Source organism: Ascaphus truei, chromosome 8, assembly GCF_040206685.1.
Source record: "Ascaphus truei isolate aAscTru1 chromosome 8, aAscTru1.hap1, whole genome shotgun sequence".
Classification (NCBI taxonomy): domain Eukaryota; kingdom Metazoa; phylum Chordata; class Amphibia; order Anura; family Ascaphidae; genus Ascaphus; species Ascaphus truei.
The window spans coordinates 2,866,493-2,880,128 of NC_134490.1; the positions used below are offsets into that span (position 1 = coordinate 2,866,493).

A 13,636-nucleotide genomic window follows, 5' to 3' on the forward strand; every position below is an offset into this window, starting at 1 on the left:
ACCGGGGGCAGGCTGACTACACCGGGGGCAGGCTGACTGTACCGGGGGCAGGCTGACTGTACCGGGGGCAGGCTGACTACACCGGGGGCAGGCCGACTACACCGGGGGCAGGCTGACTACACCGGGGGCAGGCTGACTACACCGGGGGCAGGCCGACTACACCGGGGGCAGGCTGACTACACCGGGGGCAGGCTGACTGTACCGGGGGCAGGCTGACTACACCGGGGGCAGGCCGACTACACCGGGGGCAGGCTGACTACACCGGGGGCAGGCTGACTGTACCGGGGGCAGGCTGACTACACCGGGGGCAGGCTGACTACACCGGGGGCAGGCTGACTACACCGGGGGCAGGCTGACTACACCGGGGGCAGGCTGACTACACCGGGGGCAGGCTGACTACACCGGGGGCAGGCTGACTGTACACCGGGGGCAGGCTGACTGTACCGGGGGCAGGCTGACTACACCGGGGGCAGGCTAACTACACCGGGGGCAGGCTAACTACACCGGGGGCAGGCTGACTACACCGGGGGCAGGCTGACTGTACACCGGGGGCAGGCTGACTACACCGGGGGCAGGCTGACTACACCGGGGGCAGGCTGACTACACCGGGGGCAGGCTGACTGTACACCGGGGGCAGGCTGACTACACCGGGGGCAGGCTGACTACACCGGGGGCGGGCAGCGACTGTACACCGGGGGCGGGCAGCGACTGTACACCGGGGGGGCGGGCAGCGACTGTACACCGGGGGGGGGGGGCCAGCGACTGTACACCGGGGGGGGCAGCGACTGTACACCGGGGGGGGGGCAGCGACTGTACACCGGGGGCAGACTGACTGTAAGCCGGGGGCAGACTGACTGTACACTGGGGGCAGGCTGACTGTACACTGGGGGCAGACTGACTGTAAGCCGGGGGCAGACTGACTGTACACCGGGGGGGGCAGACTGACTGTACACCGGGGGCAGACTGACTGTACACCGGGGGCAGACTGACTGTACACCGGGGGCAGGCTGACTGTACGCCGGGGGGGGCAGGCTGACTGTACGCCGGGGGGGGCAGACTGACTGTACGCCGGGGGGGGGCAGACTGACTGTACACCGGGGGGGGGCAGACTGACTGTACACCGGGGGGGGGCAGGCTGACTGTACACCGGGGGCAGACTGACTGTACACCGGAGGCAGACTGACTGTACACCGGGGGCAGACTGACTGTACACCGGGGGGGGCAGACTGACTGTACACCGGGGGGGGGCAGGCTGACTGTACACCGGGGGCAGACTGACTGTACACCGGGGGCAGACTGACTGTACGCCGGGGGCAGACTGACTGTACACCGGGGGCAGACTGACTGTACACCGGGGGGGGGGGGGGGAGCAGACTGACTGTACACCGGGGGCAGACTGACTGTACACCGGGGGGGGGGGGAGCAGACTGACTGTACACCGGGGGCAGACTGACTGTACACCGGGGGCAGGCTGACTGTACGCCGGGGGGGGCAGACTGACTGTACGCCGGGGGGGGCAGACTGACTGTACACCGGGGGGGGCAGACTGACTGTACACCGGGGGGGGCAGACTGACTGTACACCGGGGGGGGCAGACTGACTGTACACCGGGGGGGGGCAGGCTGACTGTACACCGGGGGCAGACTGACTGTACACCGGGGGCAGACTGACTGTACGCCGGGGGCAGACTGACTGTACACCGGGGGCAGACTGACTGTACACCGGGGGGGGGGGGAGCAGACTGACTGTTCACCGGGGGGGGCAGCGACTGTACACGGGGGGGGGCAGCGACTGTACACGGGGGGGCAGCGACTGTACACTGGGGGGGGCAGCGACTGTACACTGGGGGCAGACTGACTGTACACTGGGGGGGGCAGCGACTGTACACCGGGGGCAGGCTGACTGTACACTGGGGGCAGGCTGACTGTACACTGGGGGCAGGCTGACTGTACACCGGGGGCAGGCTGACTGTACACCGGGGGCAGACTGACTGTACACTGGGGGCAGGCTGACTGTACACCGGGGGCAGACTGACTGTACACTGGGGGCAGACTGACTGTACACCGGGGGCAGGCTGACTGTACACCGGGGGGGGCAGACTGACTGTACACCGGGGGGGGCAGACTGACTGTACACCGGGGGGGGCAGACTGACTGTACACCGGGGGGGGGGCAGGCTGACTGTACACCGGGGGCAGACTGACTGTACACCGGGGGCAGACTGACTGTACGCCGGGGGCAGACTGACTGTACACCGGGGGCAGACTGACTGTACACCGGGGGGGGGGGGGAGCAGACTGACTGTTCACCGGGGGGGGCAGCAACTGTACACGGGGGGGGGGCAGCGACTGTACACGGGGGGCAGCGACTGTACACTGGGGGGGGCAGCGACTGTACACTGGGGGCAGACTGACTGTACACCGGGGGCAGCGACTGTACACGGGGGGGCAGGCTGACTGTACACCGGGGGCAGGCTGACTGTACACCGGGGGCAGGCTGACTGTACACCGGGGGCAGGCTGACTGTACACCGGGGGCAGGCTGACTGTACACCGGGGGCAGGCTGACTGTACACCGGGGGCAGGCTGACTGTACACCGGGGGCAGGCTGACTGTACACCGGGGGCAGGCTGACTGTACACCGGGGGCAGACTGACTGTACACCGGGGGGGGGGGGGGGAGCAGACTGACTGTTCACCGGGGGGGGCAGCGACTGTACACGGGGGGGGGCAGCGACTGTACACGGGGGGGCAGCGACTGTACACTGGGGGGGGCAGCGACTGTACACTGGGGGCAGACTGACTGTACACCGGGGGCAGCGACTGTACACGGGGGGGCAGACTGACTGTACACCGGGGGCAGACTGACTGTACACCGGGGGCAGGCTGACTGTACACCGGGGGCAGACTGACTGTACACTGGGGGCAGGCTGACTGTACACTGGGGGCAGGCTGACTGTACACTGGGGGCAGGCTGACTGTACACTGGGGGCAGGCTGACTGTACACTGGGGGCAGGCTGACTACACCGGGGGCAGGCTGACTACACCGGGGGCAGGCTGACTACACCGGGGGCAGGCTGACTACACCGGGGGCAGGCTGACTACACCGGGGGCAGGCTGACTGTACACCGGGGGCAGGCCGACTACACCGTGGGCAGGCTGACTGTACACCGGGGGCAGGCTGACTACACCGGGGGCAGGCTGACTACACCGGGGGCAGGCCGACTACACCGGGGGCAGGCCGACTACACCGTGGGCAGGCTGACTGTACCGGGGGCAGGCCGACTACACCGGGGGCAGGCTGACTACACCGGGGGCAGGCTGACTACACCGGGGGCAGGCTGACTACACCGGGGGCAGGCTGACTGTACACCGGGGGCAGGCCGACTACACCGTGGGCAGGCTGACTGTACACCGGGGGCAGGCTGACTACACCGGGGGCAGGCTGACTACACCGGGGGCAGGCCGACTACACCGGGGGCAGGCCGACTACACCGGGGGCAGGCTGACTACACCGGGGGCAGGCTGACTACACCGGGGGCAGGCTGACTACACCGGGGGCAGGCTGACTACACCGGGGGCAGGCTGACTACACCGGGGGCAGGCTGACTGTACCGGGGGTAGGCCGACTACACCGGGGGCAGGCTGACTACACCGGGGGCAGGCTGACTGTACACCGGGGGCAGGCTGACTACACCGGGGGCAGGCTGACTACACCGGGGGCAGGCCGACTACACCGGGGGCAGGCCGACTACACCGGGGGCAGGCCGACTACACCGGGGGCAGGCTGACTACACCGGGGGCAGGCTGACTACACCGGGGGCAGGCTGACTGTACACCGGGGGCAGGCCGACTACACCGTGGGCAGGCTGACTGTACACCGGGGGCAGGCTGACTACACCGGGGGCAGGCTGACTACACCGGGGGCAGGCCGACTACACCGGGGGCAGGCCGACTACACCGTGGGCAGGCTGACTGTACCGGGGGCAGGCCGACTACACCGGGGGCAGGCTGACTACACCGGGGGCAGGCTGACTACACCGGGGGCAGGCTGACTACACCGGGGGCAGGCTGACTGTACACCGGGGGCAGGCTGACTACACCGGGGGCAGGCTGACTGTACACCGGGGGCAGGCTGACTACACCGGGGGCAGGCTGACTACACCGGGGGCAGGCCGACTACACCGGGGGCAGGCCGACTACACCGGGGGCAGGCTGACTGTACCGGGGGCAGGCTGACTACACCGGGGGCAGGCTGACTACACCGGGGGCAGGCCGACTACACCGGGGGCAGGCTGACTACACCGGGGGCAGGCTGACTACACCGGGGGCAGGCCGACTACACCGGGGGCAGGCTGACTACACCGGGGGCAGGCTGACTACACCGGGGGCAGGCCGACTACACCGGGGGCAGGCTGACTACACCGGGGGCAGGCTGACTACACCGGGGGCAGGCTGACTACACCGGGGGCAGGCCGACTACACCGGGGGCAGGCTGACTACACCGGGGGCAGGCTGACTGTACACCGGGGGCAGGCTGACTGTACACCGGGGGCAGGCTGACTGTACACCGGGGGCAGGCTGACTACACCGGGGGCAGGCTGACTACACCGGGGGCAGGCTGACTACACCGGGGGCAGGCTGACTGTACACCGGGGGCAGGCTGACTGTACCGGGGGCAGGCTGACTACACCGGGGGCAGGCTAACTACACCGGGGGCAGGCTAACTACACCGGGGGCAGGCTGACTACACCGGGGGCAGGCTGACTGTACACCGGGGGCAGGCTGACTACACCGGGGGCAGGCTGACTACACCGGGGGCAGGCTGACTACACCGGGGGCAGGCTGACTGTACACCGGGGGCAGGCTGACTACACCGGGGGCAGGCTGACTACACCGGGGGCGGGCAGTGACTGTACACCGGGGGCGGGCAGCGACTGTACACCGGGGGCGGGCAGCGACTGTACACCGGGGGGGCGGGCAGCGACTGTACACCGGGGGGGGGGGGCCAGCGACTGTACACCGGGGGGGGCAGCGACTGTACACCGGGGGGGGGCAGCGACTGTACACCGGGGGCAGACTGACTGTAAGCCGGGGGCAGACTGACTGTACACTGGGGGCAGGCTGACTGTACACTGGGGGCAGACTGACTGTAAGCCGGGGGCAGACTGACTGTACACCGGGGGGGGCAGACTGACTGTACACCGGGGGCAGACTGACTGTACACCGGGGGCAGACTGACTGTACACCGGGGGCAGGCTGACTGTACGCCGGGGGGGGCAGGCTGACTGTACGCCGGGGGGGGCAGACTGACTGTACGCCGGGGGGGGGCAGACTGACTGTACACCGGGGGGGGGCAGACTGACTGTACACCGGGGGGGGGCAGGCTGACTGTACACCGGGGGCAGACTGACTGTACACCGGAGGCAGACTGACTGTACACCGGGGGCAGACTGACTGTACACCGGGGGGGGCAGACTGACTGTACACCGGGGGGGGGCAGGCTGACTGTACACCGGGGGCAGACTGACTGTACACCGGGGGCAGACTGACTGTACGCCGGGGGCAGACTGACTGTACACCGGGGGCAGACTGACTGTACACCGGGGGGGGGGGGGAGCAGACTGACTGTACACCGGGGGCAGACTGACTGTACACCGGGGGGGGGGGGAGCAGACTGACTGTACACCGGGGGCAGACTGACTGTACACCGGGGGCAGGCTGACTGTACGCCGGGGGGGGCAGACTGACTGTACGCCGGGGGGGGCAGACTGACTGTACACCGGGGGGGGCAGACTGACTGTACACCGGGGGGGGCAGACTGACTGTACACCGGGGGGGGCAGACTGACTGTACACCGGGGGGGGCAGACTGACTGTACACCGGGGGGGGGCAGGCTGACTGTACACCGGGGGCAGACTGACTGTACACCGGGGGCAGACTGACTGTACGCCGGGGGCAGACTGACTGTACACCGGGGGCAGACTGACTGTACACCGGGGGGGGGGGGAGCAGACTGACTGTACACCGGGGGGGGCAGCGACTGTACACGGGGGGGGGCAGCGACTGTACACGGGGGGGCAGCGACTGTACACTGGGGGGGGCAGCGACTGTACACTGGGGGCAGACTGACTGTACACTGGGGGGGGCAGCGACTGTACACTGGGGGCAGACTGACTGTACACCGGGGGCAGCGACTGTACACCGGGGGCAGGCTGACTGTACACCGGGGGCAGGCTGACTGTACACCGGGGGCAGGCTGACTGTACACCGGGGGCAGGCTGACTGTACACCGGGGGCAGGCTGACTGTACGCCGGGGGCAGGCTGACTGTACACTGGGGGCAGGCTGACTGTACACCGGGGGCAGGCTGACTGTACACAGGGGGCAGGCTGACTGTACACCGGGGGCAGGCTGACTGTACACCGGGGGGGGGGGGAGCAGACTGACTGTTCACCGGGGGGGGCAGCGACTGTACACGGGGGGGGGCAGCGACTGTACACGGGGGGGCAGCGACTGTACACTGGGGGGGGCAGCGACTGTACACTGGGGGCAGACTGACTGTACACCGGGGGCAGCGACTGTACACGGGGGGGCAGGCTGACTGTACACCGGGGGCAGACTGACTGTACACCGGGGGCAGGCTGACTGTACACTGGGGGCAGGCTGACTGTACACCGGGGGCAGGCTGACTGTACACCGGGGGCAGACTGACTGTACACTGGGGGCAGGCTGACTGTACACCGGGGGCAGACTGACTGTACACTGGGGGCAGACTGACTGTACACCGGGGGCAGGCTGACTGTACACCGGGGGGGGCAGACTGACTGTACACCGGGGGGGGCAGACTGACTGTACACCGGGGGGGGCAGACTGACTGTACGGGGGGGGGCAGGCTGACTGTACACCGGGGGCAGACTGACTGTACACCGGGGGCAGACTGACTGTACGCCGGGGGCAGACTGACTGTACACCGGGGGCAGACTGACTGTACACCGGGGGGGGGGGGAGCAGACTGACTGTTCACCGGGGGGGGCAGCAACTGTACACGGGGGGGGGCAGCGACTGTACACGGGGGGCAGCGACTGTACACTGGGGGGGGCAGCGACTGTACACTGGGGGCAGACTGACTGTACACCGGGGGCAGCGACTGTACACGGGGGGGCAGGCTGACTGTACACCGGGGGCAGGCTGACTGTACACCGGGGGCAGGCTGACTGTACACCGGGGGCAGGCTGACTGTACACCGGGGGCAGGCTGACTGTACACCGGGGGCAGGCTGACTGTACACCGGGGGCAGACTGACTGTACACCGGGGGGGGGGGGGGAGCAGACTGACTGTTCACCGGGGGGGGCAGCGACTGTACACGGGGGGGGGCAGCGACTGTACACGGGGGGGCAGCGACTGTACACTGGGGGGGGCAGCGACTGTACACTGGGGGCAGACTGACTGTACACCGGGGGCAGCGACTGTACACGGGGGGGCAGACTGACTGTACACCGGGGGCAGACTGACTGTACACCGGGGGCAGGCTGACTGTACACCGGGGGCAGACTGACTGTACACTGGGGGCAGGCTGACTGTACACTGGGGGCAGGCTGACTGTACACTGGGGGCAGGCTGACTGTACACTGGGGGCAGGCTGACTGTACACTGGGGGCAGGCTGACTGTACACTGGGGGCAGGCTGACTGTACACTGGGGGCAGGCTGACTGTACACCGGGGGCAGGCTGACTGTACACTGGGGGCAGGCTGACTGTACACTGGGGGCAGGCTGACTGTACACCGGGGGCAGGCTGACCTTGGACAAAAGGGGACTAACATTTGTATAGGTTAATATATAAATTAATCTGATTGACGCTGTTTTAAAAATGTTTGAAAAACAAACAAATTAAGATGGGACGAGTTTAAGTATTTTAAACATTTTTTTCAAACTCCTGGTAAAGAAAAGCCAGGGCTGTTTGTTACAGTCTGTATCTCATTTTGGTGATGAGACGTCAGTCCTTAAAGCCCCAGGTTACAGTGCTGGCTTTGCTCTGCCGTGTGCTTGGAATCAATGATGAAGCCATTAATTATCCGGGCATTAGTTATCCGGGCATTAATTATCCGGGCGTTAGTTATCCGGGCGTTAGTTATCCGGGCGTTAGTTATCCGGGCGTTAGTTATCCGGGCGTTAGTTATCCGGGCGTTAATTATCCAGGCGTTAGTTATCCGGGCGTTAATTATCCAGGCATTAGTTATCCAGGCATTAGTTATCCGGGCATTAGTTATCCGGGCATTAGTTATCCGGGCGTTAGTTATCCGGGCGTTAATTATCCGGGCGTTAGTTATCCGGGCATTAGTTATCCGGGCATTAGTTATCCGGGCATTAATTATCCGGGCGTTAGTTATCCGGGCGTTAGTTATCCGGGCGTTAGTTATCCGGGCGTTAGTTATCCGGGCGTTAGTTATCCGGGCGTTAATTATCCAGGCGTTAGTTATCCGGGCGTTAATTATCCAGGCATTAGTTATCCAGGCATTAGTTATCCGGGCGTTAGTTATCCGGGCGTTAGTTATCCGGGCGTTAGTTATCCGGGCGTTAATTATCCAGGCGTTAGTTATCCGGGCATTAGTTATCCGGGCATTAGTTATCCGGGCGTTAGTTATCCGGGCATTAATTATCCGGGCATTAATTATCCGGGCGTTAGTTATCCAGGCATTAATTATCCGGGCATTAATTATCCGGGCGTTAGTTATCCGGGCGTTAATTATCCAGGCGTTAGTTATCCGGGCGTTAGTTATCCGGGCGTTAGTTATCCGGGCGTTAGTTATCCGGGCGTTAGTTAACCGGGCGTTAGTTATCCGGGCGTTAATTATCCAGGCGTTAGTTATCCGGGCGTTAGTTATCCGGGCATTAGTTATCCAGGCGTTAGTTATCCGGGCGTTAGTTATCCGGGCGTTAGTTATCCGGGCGTTAGTTATCCGGGCGTTAGTTATCCGGGCGTTAGTTATCCGGGCGTTAGTTATCCGGGCGTTAGTTATCCGGGCGTTAGTTATCCGGGCGTTAGTTATCCGGGCGTTAGTTATCCGGGCGTTAGTTATCCGGGCGTTAGTTATCCGGGCGTTAGTTATCCGGGCGTTAGTTATCCAGGCGTTGGCTATCCGGGCGTTAGTTATCCGGGCGTTAGTTATCCGGGCGTTAGTTATCCGGGCGTTAGTTATCCGGGCGTTAGCTATCCGGGCGTTAGTTATCCAGGCGTTAGTTATCCAGGCGTTAGTTATCCAGGCGTTATTATCCGGGCGTTCGTTATCCGGGCGTTAGTTATCCGGGCGTTAGTTATCCGGGCGTTAGTTATCCGGGCGTTAGTTATCCGGGCGTTAGTTATCCGGGCGTTAGTTATCCGGGCGTTAGTTATCCGGGCGTTAGTTATCCAGGCGTTAATTATCCAGGCATTAGTTAGCCATTAATTATCCAGGCATTAGTTATCCAGGCATTAGTTATCCAGGCATTAGTTATCCATGCATTAGTTATCCGGGCGTTAGTTATCCATGCATTAGTTATCCATGCATTAGTTATCCAGGCATCATTAATGAAACGGCCAAATATAAGTAGCTGCAAGAAATGAGGAAGTTACTTTACTGGAGTTTTTCCAAGGAGCAGATTATACGGACCCCTTACCGTGAGCTGGGGGGCTCCGTGCCCAGTCCCAGAATGTAACAACATCTTTTACAGCCACAGCGGTCTGTTTGCGCAGGCTGACTCTGACGGGCCTTATTCACTAAACAGTGCTAAACTTTTCGGGTCCCCCGGGGCCCGTTCATTGTAAAAGTGCTTTGTGGCTTACATAATTACATAGTAGTTGAAGTTGAAAAGGCTAAAGGTCCATAAAGTTCCACGTTTATTAAATGTATTCAGCGGAGATACTCTCTCAATATTTATAGTTTTATTGATCCAGACGAAGGCAAACAAAAAAAACCCAGTGACACATTATCCAATGATATCTCATAAAGGGGAATAAATTGCTCCCTGTCTCCAATTATTGGCAATCAGATTACTCCCGGGATCAACATCCTTCCCATGTTTACTTATTGGGTATATCCCTGTATACCTTTCCTTTCTTAAAAGATATCTATTGTATCTGCCATCACAGGGTGCTGCCTGCCACAGTGTAACTGCCCTTACTGTACAGAACCCTTTCCTGTGCTTGCCTGAGATTATCTACTAAATCTGGATCTTGGGGTTGTATGAACTCTCAGAAACTTCTTTATATTGCACGTAATTGAGAAGCGTTTAAGCACACACACCACCTCCCAGTTACAGCGCGCTGGAGGCGCCTTCGGCGATGAATGAGTTACGCGTTTGTTGGTTATTTTGGATGTTTTCGGTAATTCTATAAGCTGTGCTGTAGTGATGAGGTTATGTGCTTTGCACCCACAGGCTTCCTGTCTCAGCTTGTGTACGAGCGCCCGTCAGAGGAGTGTATACGAGCCGGTCATTACGCCGCCAACGTGGTAATCCGACGGTCCGGCTGCACTTTCCCCGAGAAGCCGGACTTCAAATAATCTGTGTGAAGCAGCCCTGATAAGAGTGTATACCAGCAGGTGTTCCCCCGCCCCCCTTCTCCCTCCTCCCCCTCCTCCCTCCTCCCCCTCTCTTTCCCCCCTCCCCCCCCGAACTCCACCCACCCACAGGCCACATTAAAAGAACTATACTTTCTGCTCCTTCCCCCGCGCCTCTCGCCACCTCTTCTCCGGTGATGTCCGCCGGCATTTGAGGCAAGAGCAACATTTAATTGTCATTAGCAAATGTAACATGGCACACAGGAGTTGGGTTACCAACAGGTAATGTGACCGCCTGAAGGAGCTTAACTCCTTTGCTGCTGTACAGGCGATGCATTGCAGGCCCCTGTTTGGCAGCAAAGGGGTTACATTGCCTGTTAATATCAGTATCCTTGTAAAGTAAATTACAGGAGCCCACGCAGAACACGTCAGCGCTCCCTGCGCCTGGGGAGAGTCGGGTAAAGACCCTGAAATTTGCGACCACGACTCGGTAATCTATAGGTGTATTTAAAACGTCTTCTTTACCAGATTAGAAGGGAAAAAATTATATGCATGTATTAATTTAATATCTGTAAATCTACACATTCAGAAAATAAGCCACGGAATCGTGTGTGTTTGTTTGTGCGTGTGTGTCACATGCAGGGCGTCAGAAAAGGTTTGAAAAACATTGACATTTCGGTCACCCATATACGTGAATCTACTCGCCGAACAAAAATATCTACTCACCACCTAGTATCACACGTGTGCTGCTTGGGCCAATAGGAGCTCGCCACGATGTTAAAGCCACTCGCCCGGGGCGTGCACATGTATAGGTTTGTCGAACACTGTGTATATATATATATATATGTGTGTGTGTGTGTGTATGTATATATATATATATATATAATCAAAAAATAAATAGATGATACCGTTCTGTGGCTAACGAAATGCTTTTATTTGTGCGAGCTTTCGAGATACACTGATCTCTTCTTCCGGCGATGTTACAAGAAGAAGAGATCAGTGTATCTCGAAAGCTCGCACAAATAAAAGCATTTCGTTAGCCACAGAACGGTATCATCTATTTATTTTTTGATTATTGAAGCTCGGCTAACACGCTACTGATACCTCTACATGTGTATATATATATATATATATATATATATATATATATATATATATATATATATATATATATATATATATATATATATATATAACATACATATATACACAGTGTTCAACAAACCTATACACACGTGTGTGTGTATATATATATATATATAGATATGTGTGTGTATATATATATATATACACACACACACATACACATACACACACACACGTGTGTGTGTGTTGCAATAGGTGGGACTGCACCTTCTATTAAGCCTCAGGGTTATATCACCTGTGGGTAACCCCAGCTCCTCGTACCCCCATCCACATACATACAGGGATCAGCGGGACATTGTCCTGACACGTTTTCCTGGAGTGGGACTGATGAGGCAGAATTTGCAGGTCCAGGGGTTTCACACTCCCCGAGTGCCTCTCCTCTCACTGCGGCGGCGGCAGCTGCTGCTACGTGTGTAAGCCCTTTGTGCGGCCGCAGTGAGGCCCGGCAGCAGAGGCCAGGAAAAATATTTGCGCTCTCCGAGTCTAGACAAGTTCTCTCTCTCAACGCGGAATCCGTAGTGGGAGCTATTTTTTGTGGATGTATTTAATTACGATGCACAAAATGTGTTAAATTGGGTAGCGAAATATTCCCAAAGGATAGGGCGTTTTATGTCGGGATATGCCAAACTGGGTTCTCGTCCCCGTCACTGTCTGAGAGGCCAGCAGCGTATAGCGAAGCAACGCAAAGGGATAAAAGCACAGCGCCGGATCACAAAGAAGTAGAAGGGAACGCTGTCTTTTTTAGTTTTCTGTTTTTATTAGTGTTCGACATTAGAACATGTCTCTGTCATACGTTCATTTAATGTGTAATTTGATACTGAAAAATAAAGAAAAAATGAACTTGTCCTATTCCTCCTTTATATACTGATTCTATAACACAGGGGGTTTTACAGGAAGCAGTTCCTAAAATCGTTGGGTTACTTTGGCCTGGGTCTCCCCTCTGCCCGGGTCTCCCCTCTGCCCGGGTCTCCCCTCGGCTAAGGTCTCCCCTCGGCCCAGGAATAAGTGCACTGTAACATCAGAGTTTGCTCCCAATTTCTGATCCTGTGTAGGCTGGGCTGGAATACATACCCGGGAGGTATTTCTAATCCACCGAGTCTCATTCATTATAAATTACATTATTCCTTTATCCAGCTTAGCAAAGGATGACCCTATTACCTGTATTTTACCAATATAATTGTTGCATACAAATTGTCTAAGACTGTCTGTCGTGTACATTCAATCTTCAATGCATCATTATTATTATTGTATCATAAGGGTGTGTGTGTGTGTGTGTGTGTGTGTGTGTGTGTGTGTGTGTGTGTGTGTGTGTGTGTGTGTGTGTGTGTGTGTGTGTGTGTGTGTGTGTGTGTGTGTGTGTGTGTGTGTGTGTGTGTGTGTGTGTTAAGTAATCTCAGAAATATAACTCATTTTACATCTTTAAATTGGTGAACAAATGCTTCAAACGCTTTAGACAACCTTCAAATGGCCAGTGCACTCCGAACTTCACCCTAAACAATGCACCCTAACCAATACACTCTAATTGTACTCTTTCTGTTGGTTCTCCCCACATGCCGATTAGAGTGTAAGCTCTTCTGTACATGGACTCCTTTCTTCCAATGTCACATGTAGATCTTCATCTATTTGTCCCATTTTTATTACCTGTATTGTCAAAGTAGTGTACGATATGTAAAGAGCCGTGCAGCTGGTGGGAGCTATAAAAATAATACGGTGGGCATAGCCGGTCCGTCCCCAGCTGCAGGTAAATTGCTGATTGTTTTGTTCTGAATACTGCACAACTGGGGGGAGCGTCTCTATAGACACCTGTATATAATAAGGAGCCGTCCTTCGTTTGTTCCGAAACTGTTTAATGATGGCCTCATAATTCCTTTATAAACACAAGTATGTATAGTGTGATTAATACAGCGCCAACCGTGTACGCCGCACTGTACAAAATGACAATACAAGGTAAATA

The 13,636-nt window shown here is 58.4% G+C and overlaps 1 long non-coding RNA gene across 1 annotated transcript in view; it reads left to right on the forward strand.

Moving 5' to 3' along the window:
- The window catches only part of LOC142501053 (uncharacterized), a 15,404-nt gene extending 2,878 nt beyond the window's left edge, over positions 1–12,526 (forward strand). Inside the window, exon 2 of the long non-coding RNA XR_012803405.1 lies at positions 10,415–12,526. This is a non-coding gene — a long non-coding RNA (uncharacterized LOC142501053). The remainder of the gene's footprint in view (positions 1–10,414) is intronic.
- The last annotated feature ends 1,110 nt before the right edge of the window (positions 12,527–13,636 follow it).